At 43.4% G+C, this 22,105-nt stretch overlaps 2 pseudogenes; both read left to right on the top strand.

Moving 5' to 3' along the window:
• LOC112396256 (acidic mammalian chitinase-like) overlaps positions 1–22,105 on the top strand; it is a 53,146-nt pseudogene extending 31,041 nt beyond the window's left edge.
• Positions 16,464–19,965, top strand: LOC112396261 (oviduct-specific glycoprotein-like; annotated as a pseudogene).

Genomic DNA, 22,105 nt, shown 5'->3' with positions numbered 1-22,105 from the left:
GGGCGGGGGGGAGGGAGAGAGAAGAAACATTTAACAGTAAGAAATAGAACCTAATTTTAAAAATGGGTAAAAATTGGAATGGGCACCTCAGAGAAAAGAATGTCCAATCTGTACTACCTGTATCTTTCCGTTTCTTCCCATTTTGCTTTCTTTGTTTTGAATGTCAGGCTCAGCAATGGAGACTCTGGAATTTAAAAAAAAAAAACATCATTTGGGTGTTGGCAGACATTGCATGGAAGGTAAAAGTGGGACATTAAAGGTTGAGCCTCTCTGGCAGTTGAGCTCGAACACTACTTATTCAGGACAGCTATGTGGAGAGTTTTTGAACTTAGCCAGTCACTGAGAAGACACTGAATTATTCAACATATTTTTTACGACTCTGTAAGACATTTATTCAAATTGTTCAACAAATATTTATTAGTGTCCAAATAACAGAGAAGATTTAACCATACTGGACTGTGTGCTACGCAGATCATTGCGGAGATTCATCTTTGTCTCCTAAGAACTTATTTTGCCATGTTTTCTTACTGGAAGCAGGATAATGGATTTTACTAGCCATTCCATCTTTCTCTGTCTTTTTCTCGAAGCTTTCCCCACCTAATTTTCTGGACTGTTAGTAGGACATCAGTAATGCCAGAATAAAGTCAAATGGCTTGAGAGTTAGTTAAACCTTCTAACGATGCAGACTTTGCTTTTATAGGAATAACTTAATTTGTTAGTTTATTGACAATGGGCTACTTGAATCCTAGAAGTGAATTGCTGTCTTGGCATAATCCAAGCTTGTTTTCCTCACCCTCTTCCCCACTCCCAACAGGTGCTGTTGAATTGTGGGAGCTGGATGAGAATGAGACACTCATTGTCAGCAAGTTCTGCAAGTATAAGCATTATGACCTCATGTCTACAGTCAGTGTGCTGAGCTCTGGCACACAAGCTGTCAGTGGTAGGAAAGACTTCTGGTGAGTCCCTGCTCCCATTGAGTCTCTAGGCCTCCTTTGTGGGTCTTTAGTGTCATACTGGCCTCATTAAGTAATGTTTTGGACTTATTATAAGAACCCAATGACTAATTATGGCATGTCTATAAGGTTTCCTTAGAGATTTTGCAATCTACTGTAAAAACAGGCTGTATCAGATGTCCAGTAGACAAAGACATAGGATGTGTCTGTTAAAGGAATTTCTTTTCTGAACACATGTTTTTATGTAGACAGTGTAGGTCAACATTAAGTTTCTGTTTCCTTTTGCTTCTTAGCATCAAGGTTTTGGACCTTGCTCAGCAAATGGTTCTGAATTCATACCGAGGTGAGTGCATGCTCTTTCTTTTTCAGTCCTAGCCTTGGCTGTTTTGTTTTTAGATGGTACTAGGAATCCACCTGGAAGAGGCTTTCCTTGGCCAGAGTCAAAGGTGAAGGTGCCAGAGGCCCAGTCACTTTGACACAAGTGACATAATTATTTTCTTCCCACTAAAGTTCTGCTGACCCCATTTCATGCAGAGGATCCCAAGAGGAAGGGCTGATTCCTGGGTGGGTCATTTACATTTCCTGGATGGGGGAACAAAGGGGCCAGAGTTGTTATCTTCATGCTTTGTTTTGAAACTTGCCCGTGACTCACATCTGGAAAGGGCAAGAGGCTGATGGGTAGATGTAGGTTGTGAGGGTCAAGGATGAGGACAGGACTGCCTTAGCAGGGCTTGGGACACTGAATAAAGGTGCTCCTGGGATTTCAAGTGACTTCACCTGGGAAGCTTCGACTCAGAGCTGGGCTTGGAGTCTTGTTCCAGACCCCTCTTCTCCCCTTTGCAGGCTGCAGTGCCTCTGGCTACCTTCCCGCCTCCCTGGCTTGGCATCCTCAGCAGAGTGAAGTCTTTGTCTTTGGTAAGGCAGCACGTCGAACTGTGTGTTGACTCTGGGAAGGGGAGGATGAGCCAGAGAGCTGACCCCATAATTCGAGACTCTGGCTGCTCAGTCTCGTCAGCACGCTTGGGCGCAAGGTGAATTATATTAATGCGGGTGCAGGGAGGTGGGGTGACCCAAAAGTGGTTTTAGTTTAGCTTTGGAGAACATGGTGATTCTTGCCCTCGTAGATTTGATTCCTGACTCTTTGCTGTGGCTCTTGTATTCATGGCTAGAAGTCAGTGGGCCGCAAAGCAAGTGGATTGCTACATGGGGAATATTGTTGTCTAGCAGGGACAGTTGTGTTAACATGGTGATATGGCTGGGTATATGGTGACATAGTTTGTGATAACAATTATGTCATCCATTAATTTAATTTCCACAACCCCCAAATGACCAGTTATTCCTACTTTACCAAAGTGGAAACTGATGCTCAGAGTGGTTAACTTGTTCATGATGGAGGGCATTCAAATCCAGATCTGGCTGAGTCCAAAGCCCTTGCTTGTAACCTCTGTGATGTACTCTCTCTTTCCTTCAGGTGATGAGAATGGGACTGTGTCCCTTGTGGACACCAAGAGTGCAAGCTGTGCCCTCAGCTCAGCTGTGCACTCCCAGTGTGTCACTGGGCTGGTGTTCTCCCCGCACAGGTACTGTTCTTTGTCATCAAGGGCCTAGTGGGTATGAATAGGAAGAATGAGGGGGGATCCTTGTGTTGACGTAACATTAGCTGATTGGGTATCTCCTTAAAGCAGGCACTGTTGTAGCTAAGGTTTTGGAATGTGAAAGATCTCTTAAGACTGTTGTCCATTTTTGGGGTTGTATGGTCTCTGACTGCAAATGGCTAAAATATGGTCTTGTTCCTGCTTGACATCCAAAATGATTAATATTGTGGGCTTGTAGGGCTGTGTGGTTGGAAAGCCTGTGTTTCTGGCTTTTTGCCAAAGCTACAGGGAGGGACCAGATGGCTTGGTTAGTTGCCAGGATGGCTTTCAACCCTGGCTTCCCTCCATTTCCTTTATCTTTCCTTGGAACTTGTACTGTAGACTTGAGTGGTAGCCAGACTTTAATGCACAGTGGGGATCAAGCCACCTTGTCTGATCATTTTAGGTGGGCTTTGGGGATTGCTCAGTCAGGTTTTGTCTTGAGACCCATGGGCTTTACCTTTCTCAACCTTCTTCTCTCTTAATGCTCCCCTCCTGGTCTCTGTTAGTGAAGACTGCTCCCCTGCTGTGCTTGACTCAGGCTTTTCTGAGCTGTAAGTGTGATGTAGAACCCTGTGATCAGGAATTAGGGAGGGGAGCAGCAAATCGCTGGGTCCTTTTTCTCTTCTGAAAAATATTGTCTCTTTCAAGGGGACTGGGTGATTGAAGCAAGCAAACTGTTGACTGTCTCCCTGTTCTGGGGGGCTGACTCAAAACCAGCTCTGTCCCTGGTAGAGGAGGAATGTGGTGGTGGGTGTGAATTCTAAGTCTGATATTCTGGGGGTCAGTGCTGTCCAGAAGTGTGCTTTCAATATTGCAGCTGCACCCTGAGTCAGCTCCCCAGAGCCAGCTCTGCCCGCCAGTACACCTACAGCAGCTGTTGCTAAGCTTCACTTTCAGCCGGCTTGGAGGCTAGTCCCACCTACCAGCACACCCACAACTGTCATAGAACCACCACAACAGGAAGGCCCATGCAGGGTACACCTCTAGAGTGCCTGGCTTTGGTGACCAGAAGTGATTGCTCTCTGGTCCCCATAGGAATTCTTCTACATAAAGCCACTCCTTCAAGACTGGGGGATGTAGGTGATCTATCTAATATATAGAAACAAACAGAGTTAGAAAAAATGAGGAGACACAGGAATACGTTCCAACGAAAGAACAAGACTAAACCTCAAAAAAATAATTGAACCAAATGGAGATATGTAATCTACTGATAAGGAGTTCAAAGTAATGGCCATAGAGTAATGTTCATAGAGTATGAAAGGGTGAACACAGTGAGAATTTCAACAAAGAGATAGAAAATATATAAAAGAACAAATCGGGAAGAATACAATAACTGAAGTAAAAAATACACTAGATGGAATCAACATCAGATTAGATGACAGAGAAGAAGAGATCAGTAATCTGAAAGACATAGCAATGGAAACCATACAATTGGAACAGCAAAAAGAAAAAAATAATTTTTAAAATGAGGAGAGTTTAACAAACTTTGGGAACAACATTACATTGTAGTAACATTCATATTATAGGAGTCTGAGAAGGAGGAGTGAGGGAAAGGGACAGAAAGCTTATTTGAAGAAATAATAGCAGAAAACTTCCCTAACCTGGTGAAGAAAACAGACATCCAAGACCAGGAAGCACAAAGAGTCCCAAGCAAGATGAACTAGAAGAGACCCACACCAAGACATAATTAAAATGTCTAAAAGTTAAAGATAAAATAAATCTTAAAAGAAGCAAGAGAAAATCAACTAGTTACAGGCAAGAGAACCCCATAAGACTATCAGCTGATTTTTCAGCAGAAAGTTTACAGGCCAGAAGGGAGTGGCATGATATATTAAAGGTGCTGAAAGAAAAAAAAAAAGCAAGACTACTCTACCTAGCAAAGTTATCATTCATAACTGAGGGAGAGAAAAGAGTTTCCCAGATAAGCAACTGTAAAAGAAGTTCATCACCAGTAAATTGGCCCTGTAAGGAATGTTAAGGGATTTCTTCAAATGGAAAAGAAAAGGCCACAACTAGATACAAAAAAATTATGAAAGAAAACTCTCACTGGTAAGTGGAAACATAAAGTAAAAGGCAGTGGATCAAGCACCTATAGCTAGTACGAAGGCTAAAGGACAAAAGTAGTAAAATAATCTACATCTAAAATGATTAGTTAAGTGTATGCAAAATAAAAATATGTAAAATATGACACCAAAACTATGATTCTCCCACAAAAACAGACACATAGCTCAATGGACCAGAATAGAGAGCTGAGAAATAAATCCATGCCCATATGGTCAATTAAGCTATGACAAAGGAGGCAAGAATACAGAACGGGGGAGAAAAGAGAGTCTCCTCAATAAATAGGGTTGGGAATATTGCACAGCTATATATGAAAGAATGAACTGGGCCACACTATCTTACAGCATATACAAAGCTGAGTTCAAATTGGTTTCAAACACTTGAATGTAAGAATGTAAGACCTGAAACCATAAAACTCCTAGAAGAAAGCATAGGCAGTCAGATCTTTGACTTAGATCTTAGCAATATTGTTTTGGATCTGCCTCCTCAGGCAAGGACAACAAAATGGCGGGGAGGAAGAAAGAAAGGAAGAAAGAAAGGAAGAAAGAAAGAAAGAAAGAAAGAAAGGAAGAAAGAAAGGAAGAAAGAAAGAAAGAAAGGAAGGAAGAAAGAAAGAAAGAAAGGAAGAAAGAAAGAAAGAAAGAAAGAAAAGAGAGAAAGAAAGAAAAGAGAGAAAGAAAGAAAAATGGAGCTATAGCAAATTAAAAAGCTTTTGCAAGGAGAAAGAAACCAGCAACAAAACAGAAAGGCAACCTATGGAATGGGAGAAGACACTTGCAAATCATATATTCAATAAGGGGTTAATATCTAGAAAAATAAAGCACTCATATAACTTAATATCAAAAAACCAAAACAACTGGATTAAAAATGAACAGAAGACCTGAAATACATTTTTCCAAATGTAAATAAATAAATAAATAAATATGGCCACCAGACACCTGAAAAAATGCTCAACATCACTAATCATCAGGAAAATGCAAATCAAAGCTACAATAAAATAACACCTCACACCTATCAGAATGACTATTATCAAAAACCAAAACATAAACAGGACAGCTACATGTAAAAGAGTGAAATCAGAACACTCCCTAACAACATACACAAAAATAAACTAAAAATGGACTAAAGACCTAAATATAAGGCCAGACACTATAAAACTCTTAGAGGAAAACATAGGCAGAACACTCTATGACATAAATCACAGCAAGATCCTTTTTGACCCAGCTCCTAGAGCAATGGAAATAAAAATAAACAAATGGGACCTAATGAAATTCAAAGCTTTTGCACAGCAAAGGAAACCATAAACAAGACAAAAAGACAACCCTCAGAATGGGAGAAAATATTTGCAAATGAAGCAACTGACAAAGGATTAATCTCCAAAATTTACAAGCAGCTCATGCAGCTCAATATCAAAAAAACAAAAAACCCAATCCAAAAATGGGCAGAAGACCTAAACAGACATTTCTCCAAAGAAGATATACAGATTGCCAACAAACACATGAAAGAATGCTCAACATCATAACATCATTAATCATTAGAGAAATGCAAATCAAAACTACAATGAGATATCATCTCACACCGGTCAGAATGGCCATTATCAAAAAATCAACAAACAATAAATGCTTGAGAGGGTGTGGAGAAAAGGGAACCCTCTCACACTGTTGGTGGGAATGTAAATTGATACAGCCACTATGGAGAACAGTACAGAGGTTCCTTAAAAAACTAAAAACAGAACTACCATACAACCCAGCAATCCCACTGCTGGGCATATACCCTGAGAAAACCATAATTCAAAAAGAGTCATGTACCACAATGTTCATTGCAGCTCTATTTACAATAGCCAGGACATGGAAACAACCTAAGTGTCCATGGACAGATGAATGGATAAAGAAGATGTGGCACATATATACAACGAAATTTTACTCAACCATAAAAAGAAATGAAATTGAGTTATTTGTAGTGAGGTGGATGGACCTAGAGTCTGTCCTACAGAGTGAAGTAAGTCAGAAAGAGAAAAACAAATACTGTATGCTAACACATATGTATGGAATCTAAAAAATAAATAAATAAAAGTGGTCATGAAGAACCTAGGGGCAAGACGGGAATAAAGACACAGACCTATTAGAGAATGGACGTATATACACTGCCTGTGTTTCAAGACTATTCTACAACATGCCCATTGATTGTAAGTTGCCTTACAGGCTTTCCTTTGAATTCCTGTTTTGATTGATTTAGCCAGAGCTGGTATCTGTTGTTTGCAACTCCACAACTCCAACAATTACTGTCTTGGTCAGTGGGGAAAATGCTGCATGTTCTGTGAGGTTGGAAGTGAATAGAAGTTGTCAGAGTTACGGGAATCTTTCTGCGAAGTCATCACTGTCATCAGGAATAACAGTCCCTCTTCATTGGTTTCTGTGAAGGGTATTGTCTTTCTCCTTCTGACCCTGCTCTTCTGACTGCAACCCCCCAAGAGTCTTTCTGGGCCCCATGCACTCTGGTGTGCCACCAAAGGTTGGGCACCTGCTCATTAACATACACTTTAATAACAGTGCAGCCTGCGCAGTTGGCTGTCGAATGACTATTCTCTCTCCTTCCTCCACATTTACCAACAGGACTTTGATTTTGTTCAGGTACAGGTGGCCATGTCCTTTAGAGAAGAAACACATCAAGAACTTGGGTCCTGGATGGTTGTGCTGAGCACCTGGATTAAGCAGTGATGATTAAGCCACCTCTTCTGGATTTCTTTTAATGAGTGTAAATAAGTTTTAATTTTGATTAAATTGCTTCTAGTTGAGTGTTCTGTTGCACCTAAAATCTGCAAATAGTTAATAGTTATTATATTTTTGAGTACTTACCCTTTAAACACTCTATTTAAAGTAAGACGTTTAATAATCTGAACACTCGGAAAGATAATTATTAATATTTTAACATTATAGGTGGGAAAACAGGCTCATAAAGATTAAGCAACATGATCCAGGATTATATAGTCTGTCAGTCAGGGTCCTAAGGAAAACAGGTGGTATACTCAAATTAAGATAATGTGAGGAGGGTTCATTTACAAAGAGAGTAACTACGGAGTTTTGGGAGTGGTGTAGGGGAATCATAGAGCTAGTGTAGGAAGCCAGGGCTAGAAGAGTGGAGCTGTTACAGGGAGAGGTTACCTGAAACTGGAAGAAGAGATAGTCAGGTCGAGCAGTCTTCCTTGAGAGGAGCAGTGAACCTCGAAGGAGGGTTATGGTCATCTCGATGTGACCTCACAGGGAATGATCCTTAGGGGAACAAACACCCTGACCTCACTCTCCTTCCTCCATCTACTCTTCTGTCAGGCAGAGCCCACTGAGCTATTGGATGTAGTCCAAACAGACTGACTTGCAGGGGCAGAGAGCAAGGTGGAGAAAGATAGGGAGGTAGAAGGATAATTGGAAAATATCTGTTGTGGTCCAGCCTGTTTGCCCCCTACTGTCCTCTCTTGTCTGAAATGCAGGTCAAATGTCATGACCTCAACACAAGAGATGCCCAAAGTTCCATCAGCTATTTATCATCATGGGATGATGTTCATTTGTTCATACTTTCACTTTAAACCTAAACAATTAGCCATCAACAGTGCCCTCATATAAAGTAACAGGAGGGAAATGGGAAGATAAAAACAAGTAATATAAAATATAGCTGTTACAATCCCTGCTTCTATAACTGGACCCAATGCCAGTTGCCTCTTTCTAAGCCAGAGTGTGCTCCTTGGCTGTGCTTTTCCTTAGCTCATTCATTCCAAAGGCAGACTATTTAATTATTGGTTCTGGAGCTACAAAGATAAATCAATCACTTATCCTCACTAAAAGAGCTCACTTTGCAATAGTTGAAACAGTTGTTTAATTTTAAACCTAGAGTAATAAGGGGTAAGTATATACGTGATCTCAGGTTTGTGATGGCATTAAAAGAATAAGAACAATAATGAAAGCAACTCTGCTTTAACTGGGTTTTTTTTCACCCTTGGGATTATTACTTATCAATAATGGATAATTCTTTGCTGTTGGAGGCTGCCTTGTGCCTTGTAGGGTGTTTAGCACCATCCCTGTCTTCTACCCACTAGGTACTAGTAGCACCCTGTCCCCATCGTGACAAGCAAAAATGTCTCCAGACATTGCCAAGTGTCCCATGGGGGTGATTTATTGCCCAGTAGAAAACCACTGGCTTAAAAGGTAAAGAAAGAGGTCATCGCGTGTATGTGCAATAACATATTTATCTGTCTCCAAGTAATGGTCATTTAGTTAGTTGGAAATTCTCTTTTTTGTTGTTGTTACAAATAAACCTGCAGTGAACATACTCTCTTTGTGTACTTGGGCAGATATGTCTGCATGGCAGATTTCTAAAAGTGAACTTGCTGGGTTATAGGATTGTGATGTTCTCAAAATGACTTTTAAGGAGATTGAATAAATAGTGTTACCTTTACTGCTTTATTAAAATATTCTTTTTCAAATTGCCTCAAGTTTTACACTTAAATAATATCTAAGAAATAATGGCATTTTTGGATAATTACATTTTATAACACACATTAAAATAAACACTGTAGCACCCTGTCCCCATCGTGACAAGCAAAAATGTCTCCAGACATTGCCAAGTGTCCCATGGGGGTGATTTATTGCCCAGTAGAAAACCACTGGCTTAAAAGGTAAAGAAAGAGGTCATCGCGTGTATGTGCAATAACATATTTATCTGTCTCCAAGTAATGGTCATTTAGTTAGTTGGAAATTCTCTTTTTTGTTGTTGTTACAAATAAACCTGCAGTGAACATACTCTCTTTGTGTACTTGGGCAGATATGTCTGCATGGCAGATTTCTAAAAGTGAACTTGCTGGGTTATAAAATGCGTTTAGGATTGTGGTGTTCTCAAAATGTCTTCTAAGGAGATTGAATAGTGTTACCTTTACGACTTCATTAAAATATTCTTTTTTGAATTGCCTCAAGTTTTACACTTAAATAATAGCTAAGAAATCACGGGATTTTTGGATAATTACATTTTCTAACACATTAAAAATAAGCACATAAACATTAAAATTTAAACATCCTAATGTACAACCAAAAATCATCTTTTATATTAAATATTGGGAAACAATGCTCTAGTCTATCTCCTTCATTTTAGAGATGTGGTAAAGCTATTTCAAGTTTACACGATCTGGAGTCAACACTCTTTGTGTTCTTATGTTATTCAACCAATTGCTTTTGTTCGAGTCATACATCTCCAATTCTTCCACAGGAGAATCATGAAAAGTTTGGTCAAATGCTTTGTTAAACCCACAGCCCTTCACGTCTGTGATCTTGCCTTCATCTAGTTGAGTGTGTAGAATGTGGAAGAGATTGTGCTGCAGCGGGGATTTCTTCAGCAAGCCAACTAAAAGGTATTGTATGTGCCTTTTCTCATTTTGTGAGAACAGGCTGAGCATTGGGAAGGAGTGTTTTCCAAGCATCTGGGTGGGTGTGTGAAAATACAAAGCAACGACCATACTTTTGACAGCAGGAACCCAAGGAGGAGGATTGGGAGCGAGCAGTGCGACATGGCACAGTGATTTTCAACCTGACCCTCACTCAGCATTTCACTGTTCATCATCTCCTACACACAGAGGCTTAGTTGCCAATTCTTTGGCACAGTCATCCCTGAATGAAGCCGACGTCACTCCTGGGCATCCATTGTTATATCTTGCCATTCTTCTCAGCATCATTAGTCACTTTTGACTGTATGGAAGAGGGAGGTCTGGGATCCAGCCTTGCCCACTGCAGCAGACTAGGAGCCCAGAACACTGAGCCAGGTGCAGGTGAAGGAGGTTCAGTTGGCAGGCAGATCTGGCCCTGTGATGGGTACAGCATGAACAGCTAGTGCCCCTGGCAGGAGTCTGGGTGGAAGGGCACAAACCTCGTGGGAAATCTCAGTGATGTGGTATCTGGGGAGCAGGAGGTGGGGTGAAGGGAGGCTTAGAAGCAGACATTCACATCAGGGTGGTCTTAAAAGACAGGCAGTAAGGCCCCAGGAACCTGGCCAGAATGAGTCAGGACCAGGCCCTAGGAACCAACTGGTTCCTAAACCAGGAAGAGAAATCAAACCAGAGACCCAGAAACAAGATTTAAGGCACATGGGCTGGGAATTAGGAAACAAGTAAGAGCTTGGTCACTAGAGTTAGAAGCCGCACCAGGGGTAATCTACCAATGGTGCGAGATGTTGCCAAATCTGATCTAGCACTGCATTCAAGGACTTATTTATCTCCTGATTCAGGTTAATATTAGCTCAAGGTACGGAGGGTGGCATTGAACATGCAGGTGGGACATAATGATAGTGCAGAGCAGGAACTGGATCTCAATCCTGTTTAGAAACAAAACTCATGTGATTTCCACTGCACTCATCCAGGAGGTACAAGAGAGAGATACACACTAGCTCTGGAGGATGTGATCCATGTGCTCACTAGACTAGAAGCTCTTTGAGCAGAAACTATGTCTTCATCACCACAAACATAGGGTGGCTATCAGGGCCTGGCCCGTGCTCAATGAATATTCATTGAATACATAAAGGAAGGCAAAGAGGGCTGAACAAATGGAGACACAGCCTCTGTTGGATGGGGTATTCCCACGAGCTTTCCCAAGTTTCAGTGAAATATCCTTGCCTTAAACATTCTATACCATTGTTTATACTTATTGTTTTTATTCCATGATATCCAAGCAACCTGCTGATACAAGTTAAACTTTCCTAGTTTCTTCGTATTGGAAATGAAGTGAGTTCAACCACTAGCCATTGTTATTTGTCAGTGTCATTTATTATATTGACATCTGGTTAGCACCTCAATGGCGTGTGGATTAGGTGAGCTGTGTGAGTCTCCAAGAGGATGAACATAGTGGATACACTGAAAACATCCAGCTTCTGGTCTCCCATGATTGAGGCTCAGACCCTGAAATATGGGAATTCTCATGGTCTGAGAGCCTCTGTAGCAGAAAAAAAAGCTGATGGATCATTGGAGTATAGACTTACGTTATTTATCCTTCATAAATTGTTGCACCCTTCATATTATTGCTGTATTATTGTTGTATATTTTAAAAATCCAGGTGTCCAGAGTTAGATTCAGTATATTCCTTAGGTTCATGACACCTCTCATGACAGTGTCACCATTGGCTCATATACTGGCTCAAACATTGTTGACTCATACAAAAATTCAGATTTTTGTCTTCTCTTGGGAAATTGAAGAATCCTCCAAAAGATTGGTTCTGTTTCTCTGCAAGGCAGAAATTAGTGGCTACTCAGTGCTGTCCCTGTTCATACCAATCTCTGCTGCCTCCTCATGTTAGTTGAAGTGTATCACTGAGCTTGAACTGTTATTCTTCCAATTAAGTGGAAACTGAACTATTCTATTGTGTCCACTACACTGATTTACATTACCTGTCTGTCAGCATTTGAGTTTGAGAACCCTGCTCTCGGGGAAACTCTTATGGTATCACTAATACCTGCTACCATTGACAGAGCCCTTACTATATGCAAAGCACTGAACTAACAGTTTTTCACACATTGTCTCTCTTTTTTTTTAACATCTTTATCGGAGTATGATTGCTTTACAATGTTGTGTTAGTTTCTGCTGTATAACAAAGTGAATCAGCTATACATATACATATATCCCCATATCCCCTCCCTCTTGTATCTCCCTCCCACCCTCCCCATCCCACCCCTCTAGGTGGTCACAAAGCACCGAGCTGATTTACCCTTGTGATGCTGCTGCTTCCCACTAGCTATCTATTTTACAGTTGGTAGTGTGTATATGTCAATGTTGGGCCGAAGTGACACATTATCTCTTTAATATGTATAAAACCCTATGAGGTAAGTTCAAGTGTTATCTCCGTTTTACAAATGTGGAAGCTGAAGCTCAAAGAGCTAAGTAACTGTCCAAGATGATAAAACTTCTACTTTTTCTTTTCTTATAAATTTATTTATTAATTTAATTTTTATTTTTGGCTGCGTTGGGTCTTCGTTGCTATGTGCAGGCTTTCTCTAGCTGCGGCGAGCGGGGCTTGCTCTTTGTTGCAGGGCACAGGCTTCTCATTGCAGTGGCTTCTCTTGTTGCGGAGCACGGGCTCTAGGTGCGTGGGCTTCAGTAGCTGTGGCACGCAGGCTTAGTAGTTGTGGCTCATGGGCTCTAGAGCTCAGGCTCAGTAGTTGTGGTGCACGGGCTTAGTTGCTCTGCGGCATGTGGGATCTTCCCAGACCAGGGCTCGAACCCGAGTCCCCTGCATTGGCAGGCAGATTCTCAACCACTGTGCCACTAGGGAAGCCCTAAAACTTCTAATTTTTGACACTAGGATTCAGACTTTGGCCTACCTGAGTCCTTGTCTGGTGCTTTTTAACTTTACATTACATAGCTTTCCTAAACCACTAATTTTAAAACAATAGAATTAATGCTGCCCTTCAGTGTTTCTTCCTCATACTCAGTCCACATGGGGCTGATTTCCAGGAAGAGGGCTGAGTACCACCCTGCCCTCACCAGGGCCCATGGTGGACACCCACTCTGTGCCAGTGTCAGAGGGAGTTGTTTCTTTGTTGGATCTAAGAGCTATAGCTCTGCTGGGCAGGAGGACGGGAGATGCTGGGGTCACTGTGACTCTGGGGCAGCTGCCCATTAATCATTGTTCCTGGTTTTGTGTGTATTTAGCTGGGCTATCCCAGTGTTGTCCCAGGGTCATACCTGGGGAAGCGCACATAAAGGGGTTCCATGTCTAAGCCTACAGCTCTCAGAACATAGAGATGGGGAATCTGTTGCTATGGGTTGGTGACTGTGGTGGGTTCCAGCCCTGCAATGTCTCTCAGTCCAGGGGTGCCAGGCCTCATAAGCTTGTTGTCTCTCTGGTGCCTGAGAAGCATCCTGGGACTCAGGGGCCTGGATTAGGTAGAGGTGGGACAGGACACCGTGAAGGACCAGAGGGGCCCAGGGAAGAGAGATCAGAGCAGTGGTGGTGCTCTGGCTACACATTAAACATTTTTATGCCTGGCATCCACCTCAGACCTATTCAATCAGAATCTCTGGGGGAGGACCCAAGATAACACGACTTTTATTTTATTTATTTATTGAAACATCTTTATTGGAGTATAATTACTTTACAATGGTGTGTTAGTTTCTGCTTTATAACAAAGTGAATCAGCTATACATATACATATGTCCCCATATCTCTTCCCTCTTGCGTCTCCCTCCCTCCCACCCTCCCTATCCCACCCCACTAGGTGGTCACAAAGCACCGAGCTGATCTCCCTGTGCTATTCGGCTGCTTCCCTTTAGCTAACTATTTTACGTTTGGTAGTGTATATATGTCCATGCTACTCTCTCACTTTGTCCCAGCTTACCCTTCCCCCTCCCTGTATCCTCAAGTCCATTCTCTAGTAGGTCTGTGTCTTTATTTCCAACTTGCCCCTAGGTTCTTCATGACCATTTTTTTTTGATTCCATATATATGTGTTAGTATATGCTATTTGTTTTTCTCTTTCTGACTTACTTCACTCTATATAGCGGCCATGGCTCACGGGCCCAGCTGCTCCATGGCATGTGGGATCTTCCCAGACCTGGGCATGAACCCGTGGTTCCTGCATCGGCAGGCGGACTCTCAACCACTCTGCCACCTGGGAAGCCCTATTTTTAGTTTTTTAAGGAACCTCCATACTGTTCTCCATAGTGGCTGTATCAATTTACATTCCCACCAACAGTGCAAGAGGGTTCCCTTTTCTCCACACCCTCTCAAGCATTTATTGTTTGTATATTTTTTGATTATGGCCGTTCTGATCGGTGTGAGATGATATCACATTGTAGTTTTGATTTGCATTTCTCTAATGATTAATGATGTTGAGCATCCTTTCATGTGTTTGTGGGCAATCTGTATATCTTCTATGGAGAAATGTCTATTTAGGTCTTCTGCCCATCTTTGGATTGGGTTGTTGTTGTTGTTGTTTTTTTTGTATTATTGAGCTGCATGAGCTCCTTGTAAATTTTGGAGATTAATCTTTTGTCTGTTTCTTCATTTGCAAATATTTTCTCCCATTCTGGGGGTTGTCTTTTCGTCTTGTTTATGGTTTCCTTTGCTGTGCAAAATCTTTTAAATTTCATTAGGTCCCATTTGTTTATTTTTGTTTCTGTTTCCCTAGGAGGTGGGTCAAAAAGGATCTTGCTGTGATTTATGTCATAGAGTGTTCTGCTATCTTTTCCTCTAAGAGTTTTATAGTGTCTGGCCTTACATTTAGGTCTTTAATCCATTTTGAGTTTATTTTTGTGTATGGTGTTAGGGAGTGTTGTCCTTTCATTCTTTTACATGTAGCTGTCAAGTTGTCCCAGCACCATTTATTGAAGACACTGTCTTTTCTCCACTGTACATTCTTGCCTCTTTTATCAAAGATAAGGTGACTATACATGCGTGGGTTTATCTCTGGGCTTTCTATCCTGCTCCATTGATCTATATTTCTGTTTTGGTGCCAGTACCATATTGTCTGATTATTGTAGCTTTGTAGTATAATCTGATGTCTGGGAGCCTGATTCCTCCAGCTCCGTTTTTCTTTCTCAAAATTGCTTTGGATATTTGGGGTCTTTTGTGTTTCCATACAAATTGTACAATTTTTTGTTCTAGTTCTGTGAAAAATGCTATTGGCAGTTTGATAGGGATTGCATTGAATCTGTAGATTGCTTTGGGTAGTATAGTCACTTTCACAATATTGATTCTTCCAATCCAAGAACATGGATTGTTCTGTTTCATCTTCAATTTCTTTCTTTCAACTATCTGTTTCATCTTCAATTTCTTTCATCAGTATCTTACAATTTTCTGCATAGAGGTCTTTTTTCTCCTTAGGTAGATTTACTCCTAGATATTTTATTCTTTTTGTTGCAATGGTAAATGGGAGTGATTTCTTAATTTCACTTTCAGATTTTTCATCATTAGTGTATAGGAATGCCAGATATTTCTGTGCATTGATTTTGTATCCTGCTAGTTTACCAAATTCATTGATTATCTCTAGTAGTTTTTTGGTAGCATCTTTAGGGCTCTCTATGTATAGTATCATGTCATCTGCAAACAGTGACAGCTTTCCTTCTTTTCTAATTTGGATTCCTTTTATTTCTTTTTCTTCTCTGATTGCTGTGTTTAAAACTTCCAAAACTATATTGAATAATACGATAACACTACTCTTAAATTAGCATCCAGGGTTGAGAACCACTGACCTTGAGCTTTTGCTGGGAGTTCTAAATGTCATGGCTGTCCCTGTGCAAAGCATGTGTGTATACATGTGGTGTTTACTGAAGTGGTGTTTATTTTTTTAGGTAGATCTGGCTTTGTCTGCTCAGTGTAGAGAAGAGGAAAGAGGGAAGGGTGTGTGTGTCTCCATTTGTGTTAGTTTGTAGATGTACTCAGAACTGGAGAGTATGCTGGGATGTGTCACTCCGGGTGTGCCTGTGAATCTGTGTGTGATTCCTCCTTTGTGTCCTGCAGGGCTGGTTCTTGCGCTGAAACACCACAATGGTAAGGACCCTGTGTGGTCCTCTCCAGAGCCAGGGAGAGTGTCCACCTGAGAAGTGCTCCAGGTCAAGTGCCCCTGCAGCCCTGCCCTGCCCTGGCTCCGTGTCAGGAATCGCTGACCCAATGCAGTTCAGCAGATGATTTTCAGTCACCTACTATTTGGCTCACTCTCTGTGCCAGGATCCAGACTCGAGGTACCATTCAGACCAGGGTTTCACAAGGCATTCTTCCCCCCGCCCCTGGGGACCCCAGGAGTGGGGGAAGGACCTGCCTTCAGTGTAGCTTTGGGGTGTGAGTGGGGATGTGTTACTGTGGCCTTGCCTCTTGAGCTGTGTCCACGCTGCTCTGTGGAAGCTGAGCTCCATCCCCACCTTGGTTTCTGCCAACAAATGCCTGCTCTCCCCTGCCAGGTGCTGCCCACAAACTGGTGTGTTATTTCACCAACTGGGCCTTTAGTCGGCCCAGCCCTGCTTCGATCCTGCCCCGGGACCTGGACCCCTTTCTCTGCACCCACCTGGTATTTGCCTTTGCCTCAATGAACAACAATCAGATTGTTCCTTAGTATCCCGAGGATGAGAAAATCCTCTACCCAGAGCTCAACAAGCTCAAGGAGAGGTGTGTTCACTTTGGATGTGGGGTTGTATTTTACAAATGGAAGTGAGTTAATCCTTTTCTCCTGTGAGTCATCAACTTTCCTCTGATTCTTGTGTCCTAGCCTCCTGTCCAGGATGCTCCAGAGCTTGCCTGCCTTGGGAGCTCCCCACTGACCAGCACTCTGAGCTCGTCCTTGCCTCCTTGCCTTCGTGGCTGCTGTGGCCCCTGCTTGGAATGCCCTCCTCTCTCTTCTCTGCCTGGCATCCCCCAACTCGCCCTTCAAGCCCCGCGTTGAGGATTCTATGTGTTAATGCTGTTCAGGCGCTTCAGAGAGGGCTGTGCATCACAAATGCTTCACAAATGCTAGTGTTTCTATTACCGTCTATCACCTGCAAATGAGCCCCCAAGGGAAGGGTCAATGTCTGTGATATCTTTGTTCACCAGTGGCTGGGTCAGTGCCCGGCAGAGAGCTGGTGCTCAGTACTCCCTCCCCAGGACTCCTGGGCTCTCCTGGCCAGGGGGTGGTCTGTCACGGCATGCATGGTTATAGAAGGGTGGGGAAAATCCATGTCACCAGATTACAAGTTCTGGACAGGAGAGCAGGGAGCTTATCCTCTGTTCACTGCTGTATCTCAAGCACCTAAAGCAGTCATTGGCAAATAGTAATTGTTCAGTAAATGTTTGTTGACTAAGAAAGTGAGTGAAGAGAAATTTTAGACTGCTTCTTCTTTTGCTTTTTATGGGACTGTCATGGGAGCGGGGAGTTTGGGGGCCTTTGGACAGCCTGGGGGTTCCTGGGTGTGATGACTTTTATGTGGGCTAGTTGTTCTCCCTCTTTTCCTTCTTCCCTTCCTGGGTTCTGCTGGGCTCTGCTCTTTTCTTCCTTAGGTTCCCCCACCCGTCTCCCCCTTTCCGTTCCTGTCCTCCCATCCCCCCAACTTCCCAGTCACCAAATGAATGAATGAGAACCCAGCTCACAGACTCTGTCCTGCATCAGAGGAACAGGGAGCTGAAAACACTGTTGTCCATTGGGGGGTGGAACTATGGCACATCGAAGTGAGACTGTGCTGTCAGTTCTTCTCTCTGGGGTGGGGGCGGTGTATGGGGGAGGAGCAGGCAGGCCGGAGGTGAGGACAGAGTGGGGAGCCAGCTGGGCTGTGGGGAGACACGCTAGTACTCCCCCGAGTCCTGACCTGGCCCTGGAGTCCAGGGTCCCCCGACCTTTCCTCCATGGTGAGTGAGGGGAGACAAGGCAGGTCCAGGAGGTGGTGGGAAAGGGGTTGGGGGGAAATGAGGGGGAAAATGGGGTGCTCACAGTTGTCCCCTCAATGCTTCAGAAGAGGCAGGGCTTTTGCCTCAGATAGAGGAGGAGTCTTGTTTAGGACATGTATAAACCCCAAGCCTCCCAGGGCCTGGGTTTCCTCGCTTTATAAATGGAGCCAGTGGTATCAACCTGAAAGGATGGGAGGAAAGAAAGTGATATAAACCAGATGCTCAGCTGAGCACCTGGGCACATGGTCTGTGTCCAGTGCATGGTGGCTACTCTTCGTTACCCTCCACTAGGCAGTGTGGAGGTGACAAACTGCCTTCCTGTTCTCTGAAGAAACTATTCCCCTCTTTCATGGCTGAGGCCAAGGGTAGAGAGTTGCCTCCCTTCCTGCCTTAGAGGAAGGAGCTGTAGCAGAGGGTCACCTGAAGGCCTGAGAGTGGGGGGATGTGAGGAAGCACCTGGCAGAGAACCCAGGAGCAATGCAGGGAAGGTGCAGGGAGCTGGGTGAGAACCGGCTCTGCCCGACTCCAGGCCTCGCCTCTCCCTGGGCCACGACTTCTTGAACATTCGCTGTGTACAAACGCTGGCCAGGGGCTTTGCATGCATTATCTCATGGTTACTTGGGAGAGGCTTACAAAGTGGCTGTTTACATTCTAAATTTGCAGAGAAAAGCAGGAACGTGAGCTTAAGAAACTTACCCTATTTCACACAGGTGACCATGAGAGATGGCCCAGCTATGGGTGGAAACCAGATAATGGAACTAGGCCTGCCTAAGTCTGAATCTGGTTAATTTTCTAATCATTGCACTCAGGACTAGTCCCGACACATGAAGACTTGCTTAAAGTTCAACTCCGATAAGTTACAAGTTTTCCAATAGTGTCTTCACTGTGGAAGAGAAAGCACTAGAAAAAAAAAAAAGAAAGAAAGAAAACAATCAAACAGCCTAAGAACAAAAGAGCAAAGGGTACAGAACTCCTAGTCTGAGCATGGCCCTCCTGTGCCACGTTCGCTCAGAGATCGTTCTGGAAATGCCGGCCCTTGGCTCATGTTCCCTCCGCTAATCTGTTCAGGCAGAGAAAGTCAGTGCCAGGACAGGGTGTCAGGACTGAGCTGTTACCCACGAGGAAACAGCAGAGGGACAGTGCGTGGCTAGGGGCGGACCATGTTTTCAGAGGCCAAGCTGGCCTGAGCCTGCTCTCTCCACCCCAGGCTGTGTGCTTGTTTCCATCTGGCAGGGGAAGTTGTGTTTTGCAAATCCTCCCTGGAGCCTGAAGTCCCCATTCCTGGGTATTGGAGCCCCATGCTGGGAGGGGCTTTAAGAGGCTCTGAGAGTTTCAACAACTTGCCTTCCTTTCCTCAGTCACATCCACTGTGCCCTCCATGGGGTGCGAACCAAGGGGTCTTGTAAGGGAGGCTGAGGTTGTGCAGAAAACACTCCTGGCCTCACCGCTGGTCTCCCTGCAGGTTCACCACGATGCTGTCCACATTCGCCAACCGGCAGAATTTTGTCAATTCAGTGATAGCCCTCCTGAGGACACATGGCTTTGATGGTCTGGACCTCTTCTTCTTGTACCCTGGACTCAGAGGCAGCCCCAGGCATGACCGCTGGACCTTTGTCTTCTTACTTGAAGTAAGGCCAGCCTGGCAGCTCCCGAATCCAGAAATGATTCTACTTTGATCATATCTGGGCTCAGGGCACAGGGGAAGCCTAAGGCCGGGGACAAGGGCAAGACAGCGGTAACAGAAGTTTGTTTACTGCCATCACCTGCAGGTGTTGGACAAAGAGCTGCCTAGCAAGGGCCCTATGGCGGCTCTTTCTCTCTGTCCCATCCGGGCCTTGGCCCAGCCCTGCAGCCTGAGTGATGCCTTCTCTGTGCAGCTCCTGGACTCGCTCAGGTGGGCTGTCTGAACTCTGCTCCTGGGCCTGCTGCCAGCCTTCTGTTCAATGACTTACCACATTGGCTCACGTCTGGCTCTTTCCATCACACTGCTCTGTCAGTTCATCTTTACAGAATCCTGGCCAGGAGAAAGGTGGTCAACATGGAAGAGAAAGGGTCTGTATCGTGCAGTGGTTAACAGTCTAGACTTTGGTGTCAGATATACCTGGTTCTCAAGTCCTGATCTAAGACTGGGTGACTTCCCAGAAACCTGTGAAAGAGTAATAATAATAGGATCTACCTAGTAGTTCCTGTGAAGATTAAGCAAGTAATGAATGTTAAAATGTAGCTTAGCTTGGAATACTAGTATTAAATAAACATTAGCTTTGTTTATATTAATACCCAAGAGTTTATTAACTGGAGCAAGAAAACAAAAATAGAACTGAGTTAGACAATCATACCTTGAATTCACAAAGCACATATCCTTTCATAAAAGAAAAATTCATAGGGTTTCAACCCACTTGCATTTTTCTCCCTAATATCCCCTTGTCACCCTGTACTCCATCCTTTGTTGTGTAGATGCCATTCGATTCTGGCTACCAAGTGCTCTTTGTGTCTGCAGGTTGACTTTCTTAAGGAGAACAATTTTGGTGAGGCCGTGATTTGGGCCATTGATCTGGATGACTTCTTAGGCTCCTTCTGCAATAAGGGCAAATATTCACTCACAATTAAGCTGAAGTCACTCCTGAGCTTGTCCTCACGTGCATCACTACTAAGTTCACCACATTGTTCTAAAGATGATGTAGGTCAAGCTGCAAGGATGGCAACTGCAGAGGGGCAAGAGTGCATGGAGGTAGCCACAGAGCATCATGTGAAAAAGGGACAGATTTACAGGAAGAGGCTTTTTAGAAATACTGTTTTCAACCAAGAGGCCAGTCTAAGTACAGTAGCTATGTGGGCAAAGATTTGAATATACCTTATACCCTAGAGGTGGGCCTTTCTTCTCAGGAAAATTTTGTCTGGGAGGAAGAATCTGATATCTTGAAAGTAAGTCTGATGCATGTGCTGACATTTTCTCTAAACTAGACAGCTCCCCTGTCAGGGCAGTGCACCATATCCTAACTTAGACATAAGCAGGCCAGCTTAGCCACTTCCCACCTGCCTTAGTTACAGATTTTGTCTTTGGGTGCTAGTAGGGAGGGTTGGAGGTAGGTCTTGAAGAAGAGCAGGCACAAAGGCTCACATTGATGATTGGTCCATGACTCAGCAGTGTGAGGAGAGAAACCCCTGCTCTTCACATGCTTTGTATGTTCCTTGATTAAGCATCCCTGGGGTAAGTCTAAAGATGGAGGTAGAGAAGTAGAAGATATAAGGGTTCTGTATGTCTCTACTCTCAGGAAATTGACAGAATAATTGATTTTTTTAAATTGTAAAACCTGTTAAGAGATGATTATAAAAAGATGGGCTCAAATTATAGAGTGAGGGAGTAAGAAGCAGCAAATTCTAGTGGTGGAGAGGGTTCTAGTAATACAGTAAAATGAAATATAAAATGTCTGAATTGCCAGAGGGAGAAAAAGGGGATAAAAAGCAATGTGGAAAGGAAACAAGCAAAAACAAAGTATAAGAAACAAAACATAACAAGATGACAAATCTAAGTATAATACGGCTAACAAGATGACAAAATGCAGATGTATTACTTATGACAGAAATATGGATAAGCCTCCTCTACGAAAACACAAGTATTAATTAGTCCCCCACATAAAATCCTTGGTCCAATCACGGTAGGGTTGGGTTCACTTCTCCCTGAGTAGAAACGTAGCATAAGCCCAGGGCTGACATCCTGCTAGGACTCCAGTGGCCCTTGTTCTCCCTTACTCCTTGCTTTGGACATCTGTCCCCTCGTAACATTCTTCCCAACCATAGCTTGGGAACTCTCACAGGGCTCAAATTCTTGGAGAACAAAACTGATATAAGAGGAGATCTATAGTTTTTGCTTCTAGGTTCAAAAACAGCTTATGATGATGCTCTGAAATGGTCTTTTTGTTCTTTTAGAATGCACTCCACCAGCCACCAAGACCTGGTACAACCCAACAGTGACACCTGGAAATGAAGTTTCCTGTGCCAGTATCGGTGGAGACAACCCACCAGGGACACCGGAAGTGAAGGTTTCTGTGCCAATATCAGTGGAGACAACCCACCAGTGA

Source organism: Neophocaena asiaeorientalis, unplaced genomic scaffold (assembly GCF_003031525.2).
Source record: "Neophocaena asiaeorientalis asiaeorientalis breed wild unplaced genomic scaffold, Neophocaena_asiaeorientalis_V1.1 scaffold733, whole genome shotgun sequence".
Classification (NCBI taxonomy): Eukaryota; Metazoa; Chordata; class Mammalia; order Artiodactyla; family Phocoenidae; genus Neophocaena; species Neophocaena asiaeorientalis.
Note: the sequence above shows the minus strand (reverse complement) of the source record. Positions and strands in the feature narration are given on the sequence as shown.